This window comes from Chiloscyllium plagiosum, unplaced genomic scaffold (genome assembly GCF_037043375.1).
Source record: "Chiloscyllium plagiosum isolate Xiang-an unplaced genomic scaffold, Cpla_swu_hap1 HiC_scaffold_40, whole genome shotgun sequence".
Lineage (NCBI taxonomy): Eukaryota > Metazoa > Chordata > Chondrichthyes > Orectolobiformes > Hemiscylliidae > Chiloscyllium > Chiloscyllium plagiosum.
Window position 1 is genome coordinate 50,239,435 of NW_028270178.1, and position 25,170 is coordinate 50,264,604.

General features: G+C 43.5%; 1 non-coding gene across 1 annotated transcript; it reads right to left on the reverse strand.

Moving 5' to 3' along the window:
• Nucleotides 1-2,094: 2,094 nt before the first annotated feature.
• Nucleotides 2,095-2,186, reverse strand: trnar-ucu (transfer RNA arginine (anticodon UCU)). Its single transcript is given in 2 exon segments — nt 2,095-2,130; nt 2,150-2,186. It is a non-coding gene; the product is annotated as a tRNA-Arg (tRNA).
• Between the last annotated feature and the right edge of the window lie 22,984 nt (nt 2,187-25,170).

The window sequence follows — 25,170 nt, forward strand, 5'->3', positions numbered from 1 at the left end:
GCCAAACTTGTCGAGTTCTGGTCGCCACATTATAGGACGGATGTGAAAGCATTGGAAAGGTTGTAGACAAGATTTCCTCGGATGCTGCCTTCTGTGAAGGGAAGGTCTTACGAGGAAAGGCTGAGGGACTTGAGGCTGTTTTTGATAGAGATAAGAAGTTTGAGAAGTGAATTAATAGAGACATAAAAGATGATCAGAGTTTGCCGTAAGGTGGACAGTGAAGGCATTTTCTTCAAATGGTGATGGTTGGCACAAGAGCATATCGATGTAATTTGAGTGTGATAGATGCCGAGGTAGCGGCCTTTCTCAGAGAGTAGTAAAAGTGCAGAACGCCTTGTCTTCAACAGTCGTAGACTCACCAACCTTCAAGGCAATTAAATGATCATTGGATAAACCTACGGCTTATAATGTCAAATTGCTGGTCAGATGGACTTCAGATTGGTCTTACAGGTCGGTATAACATTAGTGCCAAAAGCACTTTATTGCAATGTAATATTTCGGGTTTAAACTGTTCTTCAGCTTGAATTTGCAATCATCTCTGGTCAGTATCAGTAAAACAAACACCTGGCGAGAATCTAATGCAATCCAACTTTGGCAGTTCATGTGCTGACATTCTGTCATGCAAGTACAGCAAGCTAACTAACTGCACCACTGGATCTGCCGTCTAATGGTGACGAACGGCTCCTGATCTTACCACTGGGCCCCTCAACCCAATTACTCATTTTTTTTTCTGTGTATCTGAAAGGACACGCAGTGCAGAGGTGGCTATACTGATAATGGATCATCGATTATGAAGCATCAGCTTCAGGAAAATGGCATAGATAAATGTGGTGGAAATCGGTTTTATTGAATACTGCATACATTTACCATGGCTTCCTGCGTTGGTCACAGGCAATGTTATGTGGCCATTGTACTGGGATTTTCCTTCTATCGGCTTCAATTCGTCAGTGAACTCGATTCACTGACATTTCACAAACTTCCTTTGGCATGTTCATCTGAGACATCAACCCACACTACACACAACATCAACAATGTTCAGCATACTATGTGCACGAGCATGGAGCATGGTTTTTATGCACAGTGAAGATTGAATAATGTTCTGCAAGGGCAAATTAAATTCAGTTTAATTCGTAAAGTCGCAAGAATCCAGAGTAAGATTCAAAATGTCAGAAATTCACGTTCATTACCTTGGCCAGAATTCCAGCCCAGCAATGGGGAAATATGCCCCTGAATCCCCAGCATCCATGCAATTGCTTGCTCCATGTGTCCACTTGGAAACCTATGTGAAGGAACATTCAGCCTGAAGGAGAACTTGTGAGAATCCTCCGCTGTCTGATCTAAAGCTGAAACAAGAGCTGTCTATTCCAGCCGGGAGGGAAGCGAAGTGGAGATGAGACCAAAATATTATTTGGCGTTTACTTCATATTGTCCTCATTGTGATTATTTAAAAACCTTGGCCAGAAATGGCACAGACACAAAGGAGCAGAAGGAGGTCATTCTTCACACCGATCCTGTCCTGCCACGTAATTTGATATCATCATGGCTCACAGAACAATTTTATGTCTTTTTCCAGCCCATCCACAACATCTACTGGCTGACAGGTATTTATCGATCTCTACCATAAATAGACATCGATAATGTAAATCTAGATTAGATTAGAATTTTATATTACATTACAGTGTGGAAACAGGCCCTTCGGCCCAACAAGTCCACACCGACCCACCGAAGCGCAACCCACCCATACCCCTACATTTACCCCTTATCTCACACTACTGGCAATTTAGCATGGCCAATTCACCTGACCTGCACATCTTTGTGACTGTGGGAGGAAACCGGAGCACCCGGAGGAAACCCACGCAGACACGAGGAGAACATGCAAACTCCACACAGTCAGTCGCCTGAGGCGGGAAATGAACCCGGGTCTCTGGAGCTGTGAGGCAGCAGTGCTAACCACTGTGCCACCGTGCCGCCCATAAATCTGTGGGAGGAAAATGTTCCGTTTCGAGACAGTTAGGTTTATGCACGATTATTACTGGTTTTGCAGATAAGCAGCCGAGTCTGGTCTGACCACTTTGCAAAACATAAATTCAAACTCGACTCTGATGGGATTCGAACCCACAACCTTTGAATAATACTCTGAATAGAGATGTAGAAGTCCAACGCGCTTTCCATTGCGCCACAGAGCCGCGCCAGCCGTAATCATTAAGCACACTAGTTTGCCTTTGACGCATTGCATTCAGGACACCCATCTCGCGCCTGTCTGTCCTCGTCACACTTTCTGATACCTGGTCCTTATCCACTCGTGCTCTGGCTCATCAAGTGTTCGGCTACAGACTGCTGAAACGTTCTCATTACACTTACCTTTACCACATGTTCAGATAATGATTTCCAGATAATCAATACTCTCTAGGTGAAAGTATTCTTCCTAAATCTCCTCCTTGTCTCCTGTCTTCCATTTATGTTACTCTGTTCCTTCCCAATACAGGCTTATCTCTGTCACACATATCTATCCTCTTCATAAAATGAGCACGTTAATCGGTTTCTTATTCAGCCTTCTCTGGGCTTAGAGCAACATCCCCAGTCTAGCTCGCGTACCTTCACAATGGGAGTGGTCAAAACCTTTCCATTCTTTTCATCTCCTGTGAAATTCTCCTCCTGCATTCAGACGCTTCCAGTATCTGGCGATTACAACAGAAAAACAAAGTTCTCAGAAGAAAAGCCAAAAGGTCTGAACAAAATCAGCAGCTCTTGTCTATCTCTGATGAGGAAGGAAAGTTAACGCTTCGAGTCCAACGATCCGTCTTCAGAACTAATGGGAAGGGAGGGTGGGTGAAGAATGTGTAAGACGGCGGACGGTTTCTAAAATGATTGAACTTGATGTTGGGTCCTAAGGTTTTCATGGTCTGTCGGTAGAAAATGAGTTGCGTGTCTTCCAGCTTGTGTTGTGTCTTGAAGGAGCACTGCAGCAGAACAGAGACTGAAATGATGGCCTGGGAACACAGTGTCTAGATTTGAGTGGTGCTGGAAAAGCACAGCAGTTCAGGCAGCATCCGAGGAGCAGTGAAATCGACGTTTCGGGCAACAGCCCTTCATCAGGAATACAAGCAGAGAGCCTGAAGGGTGGGAACACAGTGTAATGTTGAAGTTATAGGAGACTGGAAGATCGGGATAGTTTTTGTTAAGTCTGGACAGATCGTAAGTGATCTCAGCTTTGTCACCGACTTTATTTTCCTCTCTCCATTGGAGAGAGATCACATTCTGAGCAGGAAATACAGTTGCCTAGATTAACTGAAGTGCAGACAAATCTCTGGAACATGCGACCGGGAGCTTCCAGAGTGAGGAGAGATATCTGAAACCAGCAGGAAATGGAACTGACAACATCGAACGTTACAATGCAGTACAGGCACTTCGGCCCTCGCTGTTGCCACAACCTGTAAAATAATGTAATGTCCATTGTAATGGTAAATTAACATTTATTTTGAATCCAATAAAAGCACTGGGAAACAAATAAGTAATTACCTGACTTTGCAGAGGCATGTGTTGCAGATAGACAGAAAAAAATGTAAAGTTAAACCGAAATAATAGCAGACATACAAGGCCAGTAAACTACCATATCAGGGACAAACAGTCAAGGAATGAGAAAAAAAATCCTTTTGATGTGGAAGGCACCTTTCCTCACGTACCATTGGCGAAGGCATCCAGCGAGAGGTGGCAGAATTTGAGACGATGCATACTGCAGGCACAAAAAAACGAAAGATTCTGTTTTCAGCGACAATGTGCGTACCTGGTTCAATGTACACATAAGGACAGATATGAAGAAACTAAATTGGCTAACTCAGGCAGATGGAGCAGTCCAGGTAACCCCCGCAAAGAGGGTAGCCTGGCGATTAGGTATGATAGATGTCTCGGACCCAAGATTAAGAAGGGTCACTACTGAGTGCAGGGCAAAAGGCAAACGTGATGTGGGGTTCATAGGAAGCTATGAACCCATAAGAAGAGCCCGGAAGTCTGAGTATCGTCCATGCAGAGCACGAGACCCGTTAAAACACGAGGCTGTCAAAGGATACTACTTTGCATCCCTCCTGAAAGCTTTAGTGATAATTCCCTGTGGATAATCACCGGTGAGAGACCCATTTTTCTGGTCAAAAAGGCAAACATTCCAGGTGAATCGGGGAAGGGGAGCTTTGTTCAAGACCTGCAGGTAGTCAATTATGCTGTTGTTCCGCCCGCCCCAAATGTTCCTAATCCTTGTACTATATGAGTTCAAATTCCACCTGACAGTAAATGGTTCTCTGCTATGGATTTATCAAATGTCTTCTTTAGTGTACCGGTACACCCAGAAAGTCAATTCTGGTTCACTTTTCCACTCAAAGGCAATTCATATACATTCAAGCGACTTTGTGAAGATGACTGTGAGTCCCCCACCATAATTAATGAGGCTCGATGCTGGAGTCTGGAGATTCTTGTTTTAACCCCGGGGTCAGCGCTTCTGCAGTATGTAGACGAATGCTTAAGAGCAGCACCAACAGAGGAACAATGTGAGAAAGATACGCATGTGTTGCTCTGCCATCTCGCCAGGAATGGGCACAAAGCTTGTTTCGCAAATCTACAATTTGTGCAACAAAGGTGAAGTTCTTTGGTCATTTCCTGTCTGAACAAGGGAAGGGCATTGGTCAAGACAAAGTTCAAGCAATCCAGCAAATTCCAAAGCCTCACACGAAGTAACAATTGCTATTCTTTTTGGTCATGCACTCTTACTGTCGATTTTTTATCCCACATTACACAACACTTGAGGCGCCACTAAATGAAATTTCCAATGGCTTAGAGTTTCAGAACCAGAGACCATTGCAGTTGAATTAAAAAGGCGCTCCAAACCACACCTACACTGGGCGTCCGAATCCAAACAAGCCTTTTGTACAAACGGTAGATGCATTACATCTGAGCTGATGCAGGAGAATGTGGGAAAATTCAGGCTTACATTTTGGCTATAGGATTGCCTATATGCCTGCAAGCCGTGGCTGCAGCTGAAAAAGTTTGTTGTAGCGTCCAGGGACACAGTTGGCTTTGGAGAATTAACCCTCCTGGTCCCATATGCATCCTTACTGTTTTCCGAGAAAAACACAGCACACATGTCTGCAGCACGTTGGCTCAGAAACAATACTGTACTATTGGAGATGCCTAACATTACAATAACGAGATGTAACGTCCGTAATGCTGCTAGCCTTCTCGCCACAACAGGAGACAGAGACCCACATGACTGTGTCGCTGTAACTCACCAAGACCAGACGTGCAGGATTCACAAACTCAGAATCAGGATATTGCGTTTTTTTTTGTGAATGGGTCCGCATTCAGGGGCAAACGGACAGGCCAGAATTGTGTTTGGTATGCTGTAGTAACTACCCACGAGGTAGTCAAAGCAGAATCACTCCCTTGTCATCTGTCAGCTCAAGCAGCAGAGCTAATTGCCTTGACTGAGGCATGTCAATTGGCTGAGTGAATGATAGTGAATATTTACACAGACAGCAGATAAGCATTCGGGGTTGTACATAATTGTGGAACTCTGTGGAAACACAGGGGCTTCTTGACCTACACTGGAAAGTCCAAAATACACCATGGCCTGACTTCTGACCTCCTGGAAGTTGTCCTACCGCCTAAATCATTCGTTGTGTGTAAATGTGAAGCCCACACGAAAAAGTACGATTCCCTTTCTCAAGGCAATGCGAATGCAAACTCACCGGAAGGACGGCAGCCCAGCAGCCGCCAAGTGGTCAGTTGAAATGTGTATGTCAAATATTTGTAATCCAAAGCAGACTTATGGGAGGTCGAGTCGCAGGCCACGCCGAAGGACAAGCATGAATGGAAAATGGCAGGGTGCAGAATGAGGGAATGGGTGTGGTGTGGCCCCATTGATAAACCCTGTCAACGCGATCATTATTCCCATTCCATGCCAATTAACACACAGTGAGGACCATGTGTCAAAAGGGGGGATGTAGCGAATAAAGTGGTATGATTTTATCTTGATATTTAATTTGATTTTCGTGGTCGAATCTGTAAGTCCTCTGCTGACATTGTGCAAAATAATTTTCGAAAGGTCATCTTAGTCAGGCCGGGACTGAGGTTTAGAAAAGAACAAAAGTTTCTGTTTTTTTTGGAGCTTGCTGTGTTTACATTCTCCCCGCCTCACTCAATGTAGAAGGACTTATACACTTCATTTCTGTAAGTCCAGGTGAGACACTTTGTGACGCGGGTAGTTTCATTGGCAAAGAAAAAACATTTATCCCCATGAAGCTTCCTTTCATCCTCTGTCTGCCCATTCATTCAATTTGATCACTGCTATTCTGATAAATTTCACCTCTGCTCTCCTGTTGTTCTTCCGTAATTCGAGGGAACGTCGAACCGAATCCCAAAATCATATTAATGTTCGGTTGTTCATGTTACATCAATGATCAGACCAGAACAAGCTAGCAGGAAATTGAATAACACAAAAAGTATTTTTAAAATTCCTTCCAGAAAATTAACCGACTGCAAAGTCAGAATATGAGAAATGTCAGAGTGCACTGATATTTAGCCCATTTCACAATGCACAGATACACCTAGACGAGTTCAGTCTTTGCGAAATGTTTATTTATAATTGTGACAATTCCCTGGGGCAGATCCTCCCTCAATCCACAAAAATGTATGCTGCCAAAAACTATTTCAGTTCAGATTAAAATGGCTCAGCATACTTTCCATCAACACAAAGGTTACTGCGCCATGTCAATTGAAATGTATCCAGATAAGGTTAGAACTTCCAGCCTTGTCTCCCACATCTCTCTATTTCAGTTGCTCCAGCCTAGTTTTGAGCTCCCATCCTGGGCGTTTCACGCGCCTCTCTGCCTTCATCGAAGAACTGCATGCTCACGGACTTGGTCACTGGCAGAAAGAGTAGAGATTCATGCGTTCATTCCGCCCTCAAATTCCGATCGGATCTTCACAACTGCGTCGCTAAATTTCAGTGATTCCAGACCTGGAAACCGGTGGGATTGAAGTGTGCAATCGTAGTTACAACCTTGTCTCGAGGCACTGGTAAAGTAACGATGAGAAACTTCGTTGTTATTTAAACCAACATTTCAACAATTTGTTTGCTAAGCCTGTACATTTCATCTTTTCTCGAAATTTATCGAAATCAGTCTTCAACAATCTCAATGGTGGACTCTCCACAGCCACTGAGGACATCGAAGATGATGATACAACCCAATCTCAATAGGTTACCCTCTTGTGCATACGGTGCTGTTCCTCGCAAATCTTAGCCATTGCATTTATTGCTTTTACTGTTGGTTATTTTTTCATGAGATCGTATAGTGGCTCGTCCTCTGCATTGTGGCCGAAGCAACCTCCATTCAAATCCGAGTATCAGTAATGCGCATTTGTTCCATGTTACTCCACATAACCCTTTCAAAACAAACGCATAAAGGAAGAAGTCAATTTTTAAGGTCAAAATGCTCTCGAAGGTGATGATTTTTTTGCTTCAAACTTTATCTGCACCTAATCTCGGAGATGGTCCTCCCTTTCCCAATCACTATTCTTCCATTCTATCCTTCCTCACATGCCACTGGGGCATTGCACAAAGTAACATTCACTTTCACATTGACACCGTTAAGTTAGTGCTGCAGCTGTCACTCTTGTTAGGTGAACTTGCACCAATACCACCATGAGGAGCTTTAAGCCACTTAATGCAATCAGATAATGTGGTTGGGTTATCAATCCTCATGTAAAGTGTTTGATTTGCATGGACCAGATATCATTGGAGCACTGGGTTCATGAAAAGGACGCAGAACAGTATCGAGGAAAAGAGACTTAATTGGAAAAGACCAATGTTTGCGAATTCCCCACATTTATTTCAAGTCTTTATTCGTCTCTCGCTAGAGTGTTATGTATAATTCTGCAATTCACATAAAAGAAGCGATATGACAGCTGTGGAAATGGTGCAGAAATAATTTGCCAATATATTGTCTGGATTGAAGAACTTCAGCAATGAAAGAGTTTAGACAGACTGGCCTTGCTTTTGTGAGAGCAGGAGAGATTGAGAGGAGACAGCATTGAGATGTAGGAAATAATGAGGGGCATGGATTGGGTACACTTAACGAAAGATTTCTCGATGATGGATGGATCAATCGATCATAGATTTAAGATAAGAGTCATAAACGTTCGAATAGCTCTACAGAATAAAAAACTTTATCAGCTTGCGAGTCATTGGAATCTGGACATCACTGTCCCTTTGAGTCAGAACGGCAGAAATTCTAATAATCTTCAGAAATACTTAACTGTGAATTTGTAATCCTTAAGGCATACAACGTTAAATGATGGAAAATGGGATAAGGATAATTAAGCAGGTGTTATTGACAAGAGCATGCACAAGTAGCTTGCAGCCTCAGTTAGCTCGGACATCCACCGGGTGGCGTTTGGTAACCTCAGTTGTCACGTGGGTTACCAGTGTTCATTTTCCCGCTGGGGCGGCTCTGACTTTTTCTGGGGTTCAAGGTTTCTGTAAAGATCTGTAGTTCCGGTGAAGGGTGCAGATGGTGTGGGGATGTTCGGTGGTTTTTTGAAGTTGGTTTGAAGCCGTTTCGTCCGCTTTCTTTGTGATATCTTCAAGGCAAATGAAATTCGTCTGAAGCGCTGCTGTCCTGCAGCATTTCATTTGTTCACCTCAGTTGTCACGTGGGATGCCAGTGTTCATTTTCCCGCTGGGACGGCTCTGACTGTTTCAGGGTTTCAAGGTTTGTGTAAAGATCTGTTGTTCAGGTGAAAGATGCAGATGGTGTGGGGAAATTCGGTGGTTTTGGGAAGTTGGTTTGCGGCCGTTTCCTCCCCTTTCTCGGTGATATCTTCAAGGCAGATGAAACTCATGTGAAGCTCTGCTGTCCTGCAGCGTTTCGAATTGATTTGATTTATTTCCCACTGCTTTCAGTTGCTGTTTTTTGTCGTTACTTTGCATGTCCTAGTATGCTGAGTCCAAATTTGTTGTCGAATTTGTTGTCCTCATCATCGCTGTGCATTGTTACTCGGGACAGCTGGTTGTATTGTTTAGTGGATCTTCCAGAAATATTTTGCAACAATAGATATTTCCGCAGATTCTTTGTCAAAACCAACGCCAGAGGGACATGCCATTACCCAACAAACCAAGCTCTCTACATTATAGGTAAAAGTATGTCTCGGCACCACTCGGAGTTATGAGACAGCATAAACCGAAAGACATATTTGACAACAACTCACCAAAAAAATGGACCAAATACCCATCATAGGCAAGACAAATTTGGAAAAAAAATATTGCATGTCGTGACTGCAGGAAACATTATACAGGACAGACAACTCATGATACGCATTCTTGAAGATCAACTTGACATGAAACACCACTGCTAGGTGTCCACAGTAGGTTGACTCATGACACTGAGTGTCGCTGATTCCGTGGCTGGAATCTCGCAATGTGTGACAGTCTGCAGCAATGGAGAATGTGTTGCTGCAAAAGTACAGCAGGTTAGGCAGCATCCAAGATGCAGGAGAATGGATGTTCTGACATGAATACTTCATCAGATATTCGGCCAAAACGTCGATTTTGCTACTCCTCAGATGCTGCCTGATCTACTGTGTTTTCCAGCACCACACTCTTGACTCTGATCTCCAGTATCTACAGTCCGCACTTTATACTCCGTCTGCAGCATTAGTTAGTTCCTTGTGTGCGGGAACTATTGATATTACCAATGTAAAATTCGATTGCTGATTGATAAATACAACCAGGTCCGCAGCCCAAAAGAGTGTTTCTATTGTTTTGAGTTTCCTGGCTGTACAAGGTGTGCTTCTGAGATCGCACAGTTTGCGGTAGTCTGGGGAGCGGCTGCAGTTATCTGCGTTTACATCCGAGATGCTATTGGTGCGGTTTGATTTGTTCTTGATTTGTGCAACAGTAACACAGTGACAGATCAATTAATATTCAACGAAGACAGACCGACGTGGAACATGTCGAGGTGCTGGTGATATTTGATCAGAGATTACCGAGATTCAGGAGAAACGAATGTTGATTTCTTTCGGGTGGTGATGAAGAACAACCAGGGAAATAAGTCACCAGAGGGTATAGTTTACAAGGGCACTCATAGGAAGCAAAGTGCGAAATGAAACATACAAAATGACGACGACAGATGAAGGATGAGAGTAATCATGGGTAATCAGACTTCCACTCCGCAGCTCCCCTAATTCCCACACCCAGCCCCATTGTAAACAAATGTTAGAGAACCATAAACATTAACGTCGTCCATTGGAACGATCCAAGTCTTTTCTAAATTTTCGATTCGGCTATAAGTTTCAGTTATTATTTTTCTTTCCTGGGAAATCATCTCTTTCATTGTTAGCAATCGTAAAGGGAGCCATCCTTTTTGTCATGGAAATAATATGATACTAAACTTTGTTTGTGCCGTGTATAAGACTCCACTTTGTCACACGTTTCTTCTACTTTCTCTCGATTTTAATGGTACTCTATCTTTTGAATCTTCCGACCAACGTGCATGACCTCATAATCCGGACATGTAACTGCATCTGACAAGCTTTTGCCCACTCACCCAATCTATCTATATGCCTATTCATATTGCCACGATCTCATCATAACATGCTCTCCCACGCGTGTGTATTGTCAGCAAATTTGGACACATTTCACACTGCCCCTTTCTCCATACTATTAACAGAGAGATAATTGAAGCCTTGAATATACTCAGTCTTGAAAGGCCTCTGCTGTAAATGTTTCTACATACTTGCTACCCTCTGAATGTGAGAACATCCTCCTCATTTATTTCTTATGTGGCTAACCCCTTCCCCTGAGATTGGGATCTCCGGTCCTTCACTATTCTGGATATAAAGTAGAACAGAACAAACTTTTAAAGTAAAACACAATCTCATTGCTGTCTCCAATGCAAGTTCTGAGTTTTCTTTTTTAACCTGTGTTTGAACAAACTGCCCTGATGAGCACATTATTACTGACAATGACACATCTGCTTGACAGGTGCTTCAGTGCCTATGATTGGAGTGGAGCTGAAAGGCGCGATAAAAGTGCATCTTTTTTCACTCGACCATTGCTATATTATTAATATCCCCCTGCTCATGAAAATAGATCCTTTATATGCATTCAATATCTCATCAATACCGAGCATGTTTCACTCACAGTTAATTTTAAATGATTTCTTGTTGGATGAGTTATCTCTGGAACTCCAGAAAAACCGTCTCAACAACTCGATATGTTCTCAGGTCTGCTTATTTCTTGACATACAGGAATCTTGCTCCAAGGAAAACATTTCCAGAGACGTGAATCTCTCCACAAAAGGAGGTTTATTTATCTCTCTACATGGTGCACAGCAGAGGATTGTGAAAAGAATCTGGGAAAATTTTGCCAATTGTCAAGTGGGAAACCTTTCAACAAGCAAAACAGAAATCCCAGCATCGAGCTTTGTGAATCTTTAGATATTCCTTGGGGCGCGAATTCAGTGGAAAATGAGGGGTGAACTGGTCGGCTGGGCAGAGACAGTTTAGAAATCTTTCTGTTCTTTCGGAGGCCGGTATTTTGACTCTGGTGTACTCCGGACTTGAATTGATCTGTGACATTGAAGGATTCTGTTCCTGCACATCAGGAAGTCAAATCTCATCTCAGCTCCGGGGCAATTAGAAAATGCGGGAACAGATAGGACACTGAAAGACTGGAAATGAGGCGATCTCTGTAGGAGGATAACAGATTTCCGGTGTCATGCATGTGACTGTAAAGGGTGGGATCAGACTATTCCCATGGCTTCACCGTGAATTGCGCAGGATTTATTTCAGAAACGACATACTAATTAAAGATGATTGTCAATATGGGAGGAGCAGGCTGCAGTTTGCATTCGGGGATCATTGAAGCCATTGGCTCAACAGTCTCTGTGGCGATGTTAGTCAGTGCGTTCGGCTCTTCACTGACAGGTTGCTGTTCTCCCACGACCCAGGAACAGAGCGACAGCTGTTCTCACACAATCTGTTGTTTTTTTTTGTCCGCACAGTTCCGAGATTTTACCGAGTTCAGAACAGAAACCGTTGTCTCTGTTTATCTCTCCCCAGATGCTGCCAGATCTGTTTAGTTTCTCCTGCAATCTCTCCCTTTCTTTTTAACTGAATGACCATTTCAACCATCGAGATTGTTTACACAGTCCAAACATGTCCTGACATTTAACCCTATCGAAACTGTGGTGATTGAATTCAAACAAATAAACTTGAAACAAGTTTAGTAGCGCTTCTGCAGTTGTGGCCAAGTGGTTGACGCGATGGGCGTTAATACCACTGTGGATTCCTCATTGCTGTTAAGCATTTTCTAACTGTAATTGAGATCCGAGAGTGAACTTGAAGAGTGCTTGTTCTCTGCTTTCTTGTTTCAAATTCAAATCGCAGGATGAGGTGAAATGTGTATAACTCAGGCAAGGAACGTTAGTAATCTGCAACCAACCGCCTGTCAGGATGGAAAAGGCAGAAAACTTCAAAGCAGGTAAGAACCACTTAGTTGTACACTTCCATTACTGAATACGTTTGCCCCTCTGACAAAAGTGACGCCAAATGAGATAAGAACCGTTCAGGGAATTGTGTTGGACTGTTGCAGACTTAGTGGGCCAAAGGGCATTTTTGTGCTAGACACTTCCATGGCCACCTGCGAGGTGGTCAGTTTGTGAAGTAAAAGGACATCCTTTGCAAAATGTACCTCGGCGAGGAAGAGGTCGAAGCTACTCTCACCGATAGTTCTGTCAGTCACGGTATTCATTGGCACATTTCAATTGGTAATAACTATTACGGTGCATATTTGTGGAATCAGTCTATCTGATAATCAGGACGATGAGACCATGATGTCTCATTAACCAGCCGAGAGCAAGCCCTTGCAGCTTACATTCCCTGGCTCTGCTTTTGAGATAAAGATTTCTTTCTCGATGTGCCTGTGTTTAAATCAAACAGCTCATTGACATCGGGACTTTCAGGGGAAAGTAGAGATGTGACAGAGGCAGAAATAGAACAAGATGAGACGTGAAAGTGTTTAGATTTTGCAGTGGGTCCGTTGTTTTTGTGAGGAATGTCTGCTAGGCGCTATGCTGTCAGGTCCCAGGAGGCAGACGGCTTGTTTTTGGTGGGATTTGTTTATTGAAAGTTACACATGAGAAGCGTGTTCGATTATTTCAGCTCAGTATCCATTTCATATCGCGGCTCACCGCAACGGTGCACATTTTCTGGCGAAGTGCCTTGTATTCCACTTAAAGCCGCCTTTCTCTAAAGAAACTTACAGACGTAAAGCACATGGAGTGGGGAGAATCCTGAGGACACTGTCACTGTCGGGGAATGTGCCTGTGTGACTGCCTCTGTATATGAACATGAGAATACACTCGTCAAAGGGGTTACAACAGTGTGACCAGGTCAACCTTCAGTACTATTGTTATGTCATTTAAGATCACAGGGAGAATGTAACTGCAGCAAACCGGGACGAGAATAGATGTATGCCTGATATCGTGCACTTGAAGATGGACGAATGACCCTTATCCACCCCTTTCCCACACGCTTTTTAAACTCGAGGCCAGAGAGAAACTGACCTGACGAGAAAATCGCTTCACAACCTTCTACTACCAATTTTGCAAATTTACTTCTATCTTGTCACCTAAATCATTTATTTAAATGTAAAAGAAATGAATGTGCGCTCAGCCAATGGGACACCTTTGGTAACAGTCCTTCAGTCTGAAAACTACCCTGCACCACCATTCTCAGCATACTGCTGTTAAACTCATTTTATATCGAAGTGGAAAACTTACATTTAACTCCATGCGATCTAACTTTATGAATTAGTCAACCATGTGGAACCGTGTAAAATATTTTATTAAAGTCAAAGTGAGCAACGTCTGTTACTTTGTCCTCATTGATCTTCTTGGTTACGTGCTCAAAAAACTCAATCAATTCTGTGCAAAACCATGCCGATTATCCCGATTCATTCCTTGTATCTAAACATTCATATAAATCCTATCATTTAGAATTGCACAAAACAACTTACCCACGACCATAACCAAACACAATCATCTATCGCTCCCAGGCTTCTCCGTGAATTCCTTTCTAAACAAAGGCACAATAGCCATCCCCTGGTCATTCGGCGCCCCACTCGTCATAATAGATGATAAAAATATTTCTACAAAAGTTGCAAAGGTTTCTTTCCCGAAATTCCCAAAGGTTTCCGGGATACAGGAGATCAGATCCCAGAGAAATATCAAACTTTATATTTTCCAGATCCTCCAGCCCTTCCCCGTTTCAATGTGAACGACTTTCAAAACATCAATATTTAATTGTACCCGTTATGTCGTTCTCCATGGTGTAAACTGACGCGAAGTGAACATTATATGTCTCTCCATCTGCTGAGATTCAAGACAAACGTGAGCTCTTTCATCTTAAAGTCCTGTTTGGTCTCAAGTTCTTAATTATTGTAGATTCTCTTTAGACTACACTGAGCTTTATGTTCTGATGATATCTCATATCCTCGATTGACCTTTATAATATCCTCCTTAAGAATGCCCCTCCACTCCTTATATCGTTCAAGAGATTCACTTGAAACCATGTGTTTATATGGAAGCTGTCCCCTTTTTTAAAAAAAGTCTTATGACAAGGCGTAAATCTCAGCAATCAACATTGTTCTGACGGAATACCTACAATGTGGAACCCGGCCATTCGGACCAAGAAGCCCACGCTAATCCTGCAAAGGGAATCACACCCAAACTCACACCTCTACTCAATTCCTGTAACTCTGCATTTCCCATGACCAAAGAACGTCAGCCGCACATCTTTCGTCTGGGGAGGAATGTGCAAACTCCAAATACACAGTCATCCAAAGTAGATATCGAACCAACATCGCTGAGGGCGCAAGACATGGGTACTCGCCACTGAGGCAGCCATTATAAATGTCCGATCCACCACTCAAAACATATCATCACTTCGATATGGGGTCCAGACCTGCTCCTAATGTTCCAAATGTATCTGTCCAGAGCCTTCTCTTGACTTAGGTCCATGCTTTCCTGTTCGCTTGAACTGAACACCTGCATTGTATTTGCGTTCCAAAACACCAAAAGAAACTGCATGTGAAACATAAGAGAAAATTGAACTTTGAATTCTTTCTGCTTTCATAAAATTGTTTGTGCCTCTACTCTTACCACCAAACATATGACCGCACATTTTTCCGCAAAGTACCATAACTGCAACTATTTTTTCAAAGCACTCAGTTTGTTCAAGTCATTCTGTCGCATGCCCGCTTCAACAATAAGATCTGCCCTTACGCCTATCATTGTGTCTTCTTCAAATGGAGCAACAACACCCTCAATTCCTTTGAATGGATGCTTCATACATAATGTGAATAGATGTGTTGCCAACACTGACTCCTGCTGAACTCCACGAGTCACGGGCTGCCATCCTGGACAAGACCCCTTTACCCAACTGTCTGCTTTCTGATATCAGCCAAGCCTCAATCCATGTCCTCTTCTTTAGCAGTTTGCCGTACTGCACCTTGACATATGCCTGGGGAAATTCAAGCTTGTAACCCCGACCGGCTTGACTTCGTCTAACTTGCTCATTACCTACTCAAAGCATTTAACACAAAGCTGATTTATTTGATTGTTATCGAGAATATTCCTACTTTGATTCCAGGCCTGAATGTGAAGAACAACAATGTTCAATTGCTGTTGCGATATGTAAACACTACGCTGCCTATAGTAGGGTCGATGAGTGAGTGAATTCCTTCCCTCAGTGGGATCCTCTATTCTCTCAACAGGGTCGATGAGTGACTTAACTGGTTTGCTCACATGGAGCAGGTAAATGCTTGCGGCCAACTGCAAACCAGATGGTGTACTGAGAGTTGAGATGATCGCTTAAACCTATTCCTGGAATAGGTTCCTTGAAACTTCTCTCACAATTCGAAAATATCGATGGGAAATCAGTTCTACAGAGACTAGAGAACACATCCCACAGGCTACATATTTGTTAGGCCTCTCCACAATGTGATGACGTTCATGATGAACTGTCCCCAGGAACGTTAATAATGAGTAATGTCTTTATTCAGTGTGAACACGTTGAACACACGCAAGTATTTAGCACCTTCTGCAGCACTTCCCGCAGTCATGGCATTTAGAAAGTCCTGTTAATATGGCGAGAAAGGTGATGAGTCATCCGGTCGCTCGGACTTTGCAGCACGGTCCCACAGATTTGGAATTGGAAAGGTCTCTATTCCGGGTGAGCACGTGGGTCAGACGTCAGGTCTCTATATATCTTAATGGACTCTTATTTATGTGGGCATATTTCTCAGAGATGAAACACATAGAGGTTTGATAACATTTTCCAAAGTCCGGAGAGAGAAAAGGTTTCTCATTAGTATGAGCGTCGTGTTCGGTTCTCCAATCGCTGGACGTTTTAAAGCGTTTTCCGCAGTTCAGACACTGAAATCGTTTCTCATCATTTTGAACGAGCAGGTGTCGCAGCCGGTCAGTGACAGAGTGAATCCCTTCCCACACTCTGAGCAGGTGAATGGCTTGTTCCTGGTATCATTGCGTCCATGGGAATTCAGCTCAGACAGGGAAATGAATCCCTACATTTCCACAGCCATTCCTCACTATGACTGCAATTGAGGTGTGTAAGTCTGATGATAGATAAAAACCTGGTCCACACGCACAATAAGTGAACGACTTATCTCACACTTACCAGAGCTTTTTCCTTTCATGTTCAAAATCTGACAAAGTTGTATTTGGGATAGAATTCGTGGCTTCATCAGATTATGATGGAGAGGTTGACTTCTAAATCTTCCCCTTCGAATATCCTGCGAAATTGATGTGATCCCAAAATGAGAGTGTGAAACCGTCTTTCAAAAGACTCTAGAATCTGTCTGAAGATATGGTTTGAAGGTAAGGGATTTTCGACACTAAGAATTTGACCAGAATTTTGTCAGAATCTTTAATGCACAAAACTTCCACCACAGAGAACGAGCAGGTCAGCAGGTGGATATGAACACGATCGCCTCCGTGTTCCCTCCAGGTCAAACACTGTCCTGACATGCCTGATATACAGTCCTGATGGAGCAGACATTTCTTACAATTCAATCATTGCAAAACTGAAACCTCTGACTTCAGTCCCTAGCTCAAAATCCACTACCTCTCCTCTGAGTCGAAAGTGTGATGCTGGAAAAGCGCAGAAGGGCAGGCAGCAACAAATGAGCAGGACATCGATATTTTGGACACGAGACTTCATCAGGAAATAGACTTGTGAACCGAGGGGGTACAGAGACAAATGGAAGCGGGTGGGGTGGGACAAGGTAGCGGAGAGTGTGATAGATTAACGGAGGTGGGGATAATGATGAAAGGTCGCAGCGCAGGCTGGAGCAGATAGGTGGGATGGAAGATGTACAGATAGGATAGTTCAGGAGAGCGGCGGGGGCCCTGGACCTGAATGAACTTGGCTGTGTGGGAGGGAGAGTTGACTGTTCAGCCAGAGGCCAGTGGTGTTGTTTGGTGCGGGTGTCCCGGAGATGTTTTCCAAAGCGGTCTGTAATTAGGCATCCAATTTCTACAATGTCGAGGAGACAGCAAAGGGAGCAATTGTTACAGTAAATGACATGCGTGGAAATGCAGGTAAAACTCTGATGGACATGGAAGGGACTTTTGGGCCTTTGACAGAGTTGAGGACGGATGTGTGGGCGGATGTTTTGCAAATCCCGTGTAGGAATGAGAAGGTGCTGGGAGGGGACGGTGGTTTTGTGGTAGCGTGCACTTTGTAAGGGAGTGGAAAAGGGAATGATCTTTATAGAAAATGGATAGGGGTGGGGAGGGAAGCACATCTTAATTGTTGGGGTTCATTTGCAGCTGACGGAAATACCGGAGGATGACATGATGTCTACATAGGCTGCTAGATTTTAAAGTGTTGAAGAAGGAAGTTATGTCCTCGTCATATTTGGAGGGATGGGTTTTGGGAGTGGGGTTGAGGGAAGTAGATGAGATGAGCTGGAAGGCATCATCGACGACGTGACAGGAGGAAATGCCTCGCCACTGATTCAAATTTCTCCCTGGCATTGGTTTGAGTCATTTCCATGGTGACATCGTTCAACTCCTGATGTGTTTTTAACCACATATCCCCATCATCACCATGTCAGCCGACTTGCACCTCATTAACATCATTAACTCTTCCACGTCTCTGCCCATTTGCAGCTCATTCGCTAAACCATTCGTTTGGACGACACGGTCATAATACACTTCGATCCGTTCTTTCAAATTCCCTCCCTGCTCTGCTGCTAGTGGAGCAATGGATAGAGAGAGAGAGGAGTTGAGCACGTGGCTACACGGATGGTGCAGGAGGGAGTTTTTTGGATTCTTGGATAATTGGGGCTCTTTCTGGGGTCGGTGGGACCTGTACAAGCAGGATGATCTTCATCTGAACCAGAGGGGTACCAATATCTTTGGGTGGGGGCGGGAAATTCGCTAAGGTTTTTGGGGTAGGTTTAAACTAATCCAGCAGGGGGATGTGAACCAAAATTGCAGTTCAAGTATAGAAATTTTAGAGAGTAGGGAGGTCCAGAATCAAGCTTCAGGGGCGGAAGATGGCACCAGCAAGCAAGAATTTGGTTTGGAGTGTGTCTGCTTCAATGACAAGAGCATCCAGAATAAGGTGGACGAACTTGCAGCTTGCATTGGTACCTGGGAATTCGATGTTGTGGCCATTTCGTAGACATGAACAGAGCAGGGACAGGAATGGTTGTTGCAGATTCCAGGATTACAATATGAACAGAGAAGAAGGTAAAAGAGGGAGACGTGTGGCTGTGTTGGTCAAGGACAGTATTACAGTTGCAGAAAGGATGTTTGGGTCTCGTCAACTGACGTAATATGGGCTGAAGTTAGAAACAGGAAAGGAGAGGTCACCCTATTGGGAGTTTTCTACAGGCCTCCGAATAGTTCCAGAGATGTAGACGAAAGGATAGCAAGTATGATTTTCGATAGGAGTGAGGGAGAGTGGGTAGTTGTCATGGGGGGCTACAACTTTCCAAATATTGGCAGAAAACACTATAGTTCGATTACTATAGATCGGTCAGTTTTTGTCCACTGTGTGCATGAGGGGTTCCTGACACAGTATGTAGACAGGCCAACAAGGGGCGTGGTCACATTAGATTCGGTAATGGGTAATGAGCCCGGCCAAATGTTAGACTGGGAAGTAGATGAGCACTTTGGTGATAGAGATCACCGTTCTGTTGAGTTTATTATTGTGATAGATATAGATAGGTGTATACCACTGGGCAAAAGTTACAGCTAGGGGAACGTCAATTATGATGCGATTAGGCAGGATTTAGGAAGCATAGGATGGAGAAGGAAACTGCAGTGTCGGCACATTAGAAATGTGGAGCTAATTCAAGGAAATGCTACTGTGTGTCCTTGATAAGTATGAATCTGTCAGGCAGGGAGAAAGTTGTAGAGCGCGGGAGCCGTGGTTTATGAAGAAGTAGATTCTCTGGTCAAGAGGAAGAAGAAGGCTTATGTTAGAATGAGATGCAAAGGCTCATTTAGGGCGCTTAATGGTTACAAGGTAGCCAGGAAAGACCTAAAGAGAGAGCTCAGATGAGCCAGGAGGCGACGTGAGAAGTTGTTGGCCGATAGGATCAGGGTTAAACCGAAGGCTTTTGATATGTATTTAAGGAATAAAAGAATGACGAGAGTAAGATTAGGGCCAATCAGGGACATAGTGGGAAGTTGTGTGCAGAGTCAGTGGAGATAGGGGAAGCACAACTGAATACATTTCAACAGTATTCAGTCTAGAAAACGGCAATGTTGTCGAGTAGAATACTTAGATACAGGCAACTGGACGAGGTGTGATTGAGGTTCACAAGGAGGAGGTATTAGCAATCCTGAAGAGTGTGAAAGTAGATATGTCCCCTGGGCCGGATGAGATTTATCCTCGTATCCTTTGGGAAGCCATTGGGGTGATTGCCGAGCCTTTGGCATTGATCTTTAAATCGTCATTGTCTACATGAATAGTGCCAGAAGACTGGAGGTTAGCAAATGTGGTTCCCATGTTCAAGAATGGGAGTAGAGACAATCCTGTTTATTATAGACCAGTGAGCTTCACTTCAGTTGTTGGTAAAGTGTTGGAAAAGGTTATAAGAGATAGGATTTATAATCATCTAGAAAAGAATAATTTGATTAGGGATAGTCAGCATAGTTTTGTGAAGGTTACGTCGTGCCACAAAAACCTTCTGGAGTTCTTTGAGAAGGTGACCAAGCAGGTAGATGAGATGAAGTTGTGTATATGGATTTCAGCAAGGCGTTCGATAAGGTTCCCCACAGTAGGCTATTGTAAAAAATCCGGAGGAATGGGATTGTTGGAGATGAAGCAGTTTGCGTCAGTAATTGGCTTGCTGAAAGAAGACACGGGGTGGTAGTTGTTGGGAAATGTTGCTCCTGGAGTCCACTTAACAGTGCTGAGCCGCAAGGATCGCTGTTGGGTCCACTGCTGTTCCTTTTATAAACGACGTGGATGAGGGCGTAGAAGGGTGTGTTAGTACGTTTGCAGACGACACTGAGGTTGGTGGAGTTGTGCATAGTGACGAATTACGTAGAAGGTTGCAGCGAGATACAGATAAGCCGCAGAGCTGGGCTGAGAGGTGGCAAATGGAATTTAATGCGAACAAGGTGATTCACTTTGGTCAGAGTAAGAGGAATGCAAAGTACTAGATTAATGGTAAGATTCCTGGTAGTGTAGATGAGCAGAAAGATCTCGGTGTCCAGGTACACAGATCCTTGAAAGTTGCCAGCCAGATTGACAGAGTTGTTAAGAAGGCATACAGTGTTTTAGCTTTTATTAATAGAGGGATCGTGTTCTGGAACCATGAGGTTATGCTACATATGCACAAAATTCTAGTGCGGCCACACTTGGAGTATTGTGTACAGTTCTGGTCACCGCATTATAAGAAGGATATGGAAGCTTTGGAAAGGGTGCAGAGGAAAGTTACTCGGATGTAGCCTGGTATGGAGGGAAAGTCTTACCAGGAAAGACTGCGGCACTTGTAATTTTCTCGATAGAGAAGAAGTTTGAGAAGTGACTTAACAGAGACATATATTAGATTCAGAGGGTGAAGCAGGGTGGATAGGGAGAGCCTTCTTCCAAGAATGGCGACAACCAGCACGAGGGGGCATAGCTTTAAATTGAGGAATGATAGAAAAATGACAGGTGTCAGAGGTAGTTTATTTACTCAGAGAGTAGTAAGGGTATGGAACGCTTTGCCTGCAGCGGTAGTAGATTCCCTAACTTTAAGTACATTTAAGTCGTCATTGGACAAGCATATGGACGTACATGGAATAATATATGTAAGGTGGGCTTCAGATCGGTACACAGGTCGGCTCAACATCGAGGGCCGAAGGGACGGTACTGCGCTGTAATGTTCTATGTTCTATGCTCTAACCCCCTCAGCTTCTGTTCAAGGGTGCACTTGCGTTCTGTTCACTGTTTCATTGTTCATTATCTGAATGACATTTTTACCAACGCCCATTTTCCCAAACGTGCAATGCGGCCTTCACAGTTTTATCTTTTCACACGGGCTCCCTCATGGTGGAAGGGAAGGAATTGCAGATTATTCACCCAATGATGTAATTCTGATGTCTTCTAATACCTCCTCTGCATGTGGGTGTACTCACAACAAGGGTTGCTCAGACATCACTGGGCAGCTAAATTTCAAAGGTTTCATCATTTTCTACAAATCTCTTGACTGTCTTCCCTCTAGGTATCACTGTCATGTCGTCCAGCCCACCCAAGAACAAACAGAGCTGGTCAATAATATGCCAACCCAGCCAGCGAACACGACACCCGAGATTATGTTTTAAAGTGCTCTCTCAGATATGTGCATTCCCTCGAATTCCAACATCCAGAGCATGTTCGATTTGAACTGTTTCACGTTTGGTGCCTAAACGTCATCTGCCAAAGCCATAAATTATAAAATCCCATCGCAATGTAAATCACACAGGGCTATAGGAAAGGAATTACTCACCAAGTGATGAAGAAAAACTGTAATACATGCTGAAATCAAGGACAATTAATTGGTATTAACACTACAACGTGCCTTTTTCATAATAGAAACTTCAAAACATTTCCTCTGTGTGCGTTTAAACAAATGTTGATCTCTGTCACATTATGAGATATTGGGAAGCTGACAAAGTGTTATAACAAACAATTGATCAAAGAAGTGGGTTTCAAGTCGTATTTTGTCACACAAAACCAAGCTTTTATCACAAAACTGATTTGACAGAATTTGTTCTTCTCGAGGTCATCATCTTTTGTCAGTCTAAAGACGTTAGTGCTTCCTTCACTCAGTGGTTCGAGCCCTGGTTTTGTAAACCAGGAGTTGTAGCCTCCATTCTCACAGCAGTCTTGCTGACTTTTCTTGCAACTATTGCAGCAAGCATCCGAAGGTGCGTTCTATATGTTGTCAGGAAATATTTTTGAAGGAACAGCTGGAAGTCATTTTTTTTACGCAGACCATGCCTCATCTGTTTCAGTTTGGAAGTCCACATCCGTGTTTTTCTTTCGAGGAATATGAGAATGACAAGCTTCTGATGCGAAGAATGCCTTTGTTTGGCAGGAAGAACAACGTGACTCAATAGAAGCAGTAAAGTAATGGTGAAACAGTGCAGGACGAAAACGTACAGGGATGCGGCTGTGTGCTTCCGTTCCTTTTGTAGAAACAGGAATGTGCTGGAATCCAAATTAAACAGATAGGAGGCTGGAAGAGCTTAGCTAGCCAGGCTGCCCCAGAGGTGGAGAAATCAACGTTTAGCAGGTTCCAAATATTCACGATTGGGGCAGTCTTAGAAGGACAGCCTCCTGCCAGTTTACCTATGTAAACAGAAACGGGTTTTAAAGCTAATAGTGAACAAAGAAGAGGATAGACTGTTCAATTCTTCATTTTATGGAAATTGGGCTCTCCTGAGTCCTTCGTCGCTATCAAAAGATGTGTCTGTATAGTTCCCTCTATGGGTCAAAATGAGGTTCAGTTCTCCCGCAGGTCAGGAACAAATGTGACGGTATCTGACTTCAGTCTCTATCGCTGGTTCATTTGAGATTAAAACTTTGCATAGAAAGTCTCATTGAAATGAACACTTCAGACTTCAGGCTGTGGGCAAAGTATTGATATCTGGAAACGAGAATGGATGGATGTTTAATGACTGACACTGACATAATGTATTATTCTGTGCTGTAAAAGCACGGTGTCACGAACATTCTTTTTTGATAGAAATTTCTCATCGCTGGAAAAGAAAGCTGTGCTGCTGAGAGAAGATACAACTGCACATGCCGTTTTTCCTGGTCGACTAATGGTTACGATGCAGCGCTTTCACCGCTGTGGTTTGGGTTCATTTCTTGGTCAGGGAATCAGGATTTATTGTTACTAATAAGGGCAACAACAAAAGTAGAGCATCTTTGACAGGAATTGCATTTCAAACGCGTCCGCATGTGCCTTGCAATATTGTACAGGGCCGCAAGTTGGCTCACTGGTTATCACTGCTGCCTCACTGCGCCAGAGATATGATTTGCTTACACCTGTGTCGACTGTCAGTAAGGTGCCTTATTCATGAGCAAATGAAGAGAAAAAAGGGTAAAGAATTGCTCTGTGAGGGTTAATCCCTGGAGGTTGGTGTGCATTCCTCGCAGCGAATAGTCAGTTTCTGAACTTTAGGCATTCTATGTTCCCTTATTGTGTTGCTTTAGCAAATGTTCAGAAAGGAGAGAAAAGTGAGGAAAAACAGTCACTTCCCAGTCAGGGATTGATACATAATGCGACAACTAACGGATTCACTTTTGAAAGAATTAGCTTCCATTTTCCCTACGTTGGTCATGGCAGTATACAGCATTAGAGCGGGCTTCAATTTGTTGCATTGGACCCAGCATCGTTTCTCAACATGAACAATACTGGAATATAAAGAGATAATAAAAGACATGGATAGCGATGACTGGAATGAAAAGACGTCAGAAAGAATGGACAGTGTTTACTTGGAAAGAATAAAATGGAAAGGAATCCATCGATGCAGTGAGGGATAATGACATTTGAAAAGACAAGGCGGGGTTTCATGGCGTGGTGGAAAAGACGAATAGATCATGTTGTGTGACACCAGGTAAAACTTAGTTGTGTCCATATGGAAGGGTTCCATGAGATGTGAGTTTGGTGGGAGTTAACAGGAGAGAAATTCCCTCATTCGTATGGCTCTATATCGAGAGTTTAGAACTTCAAAACCAGGGATGAATGATAAAGGGAAGTTTGGAGCACTTTTTATTTTTCCTTCTACAGCTATTGCATTTGACAAACAGACAAGTTCGGGAATTCGTGGTGCGCTGTGACACCAGAGCATCAGCTTCTTCTCTGTCTTGGAACCGGGCCGTCTGCGCAACGAATGCAAATGCGGTACTGCTTTTCGTGGAAGGATCAGAAGGCGGTAACTAGACTCTCAAACAGAATGGCATATGATCAGCACCAGTTAGGAGGAAAACTTTACAATGCTTTGCACAGTCATTAAATGGAATTGCATTACATTTCACCACGAGAGCAGATTTGTTCACCCAAATTAAGGCAGGTTTGCAGATGGAAAGCAAGTAAGAAAGATACGCACTTGTCCCTGTGAAAGGCTGCAGTTCAAGAACAAAGCAGTTTCGGCTGAGTTTCGAACTGGGGACATTACGCGTGTGAGGCGAACGTGATGAACACTACTCTACCGAAACAAGCCCCAACCACCGCGGCGGCGGCTCAGTGGCATCTAGCACTGAAAGTTGAAGCCATTCTTCGTTTCACTTTTCTGTTTCCAAGCGCTCGTTGTTGTCCAGCGTAATTGACATCTTGAAAACCTAAAAAAAAGACACGTGAAATTGATAACAAAATGCAGACAAGGATGTCGTCAATGTTTGTACCGCAGGGCGAGGTGGAATAGGCTGGTGGAATAGACTTTTCCTGCAGCGTAACGGCTGCGACATGATCTTATGGAAGGGTTGTAAACTGAGTATTTACATGTTTTACCCAAGTTGGGGTGAGTTGAAAACTCGAGAGCATAGGTGTAAGGTGAGTGGGCTGAAATTGACAAAGGACCTGAGGCACATTTCCCACACAGAAGG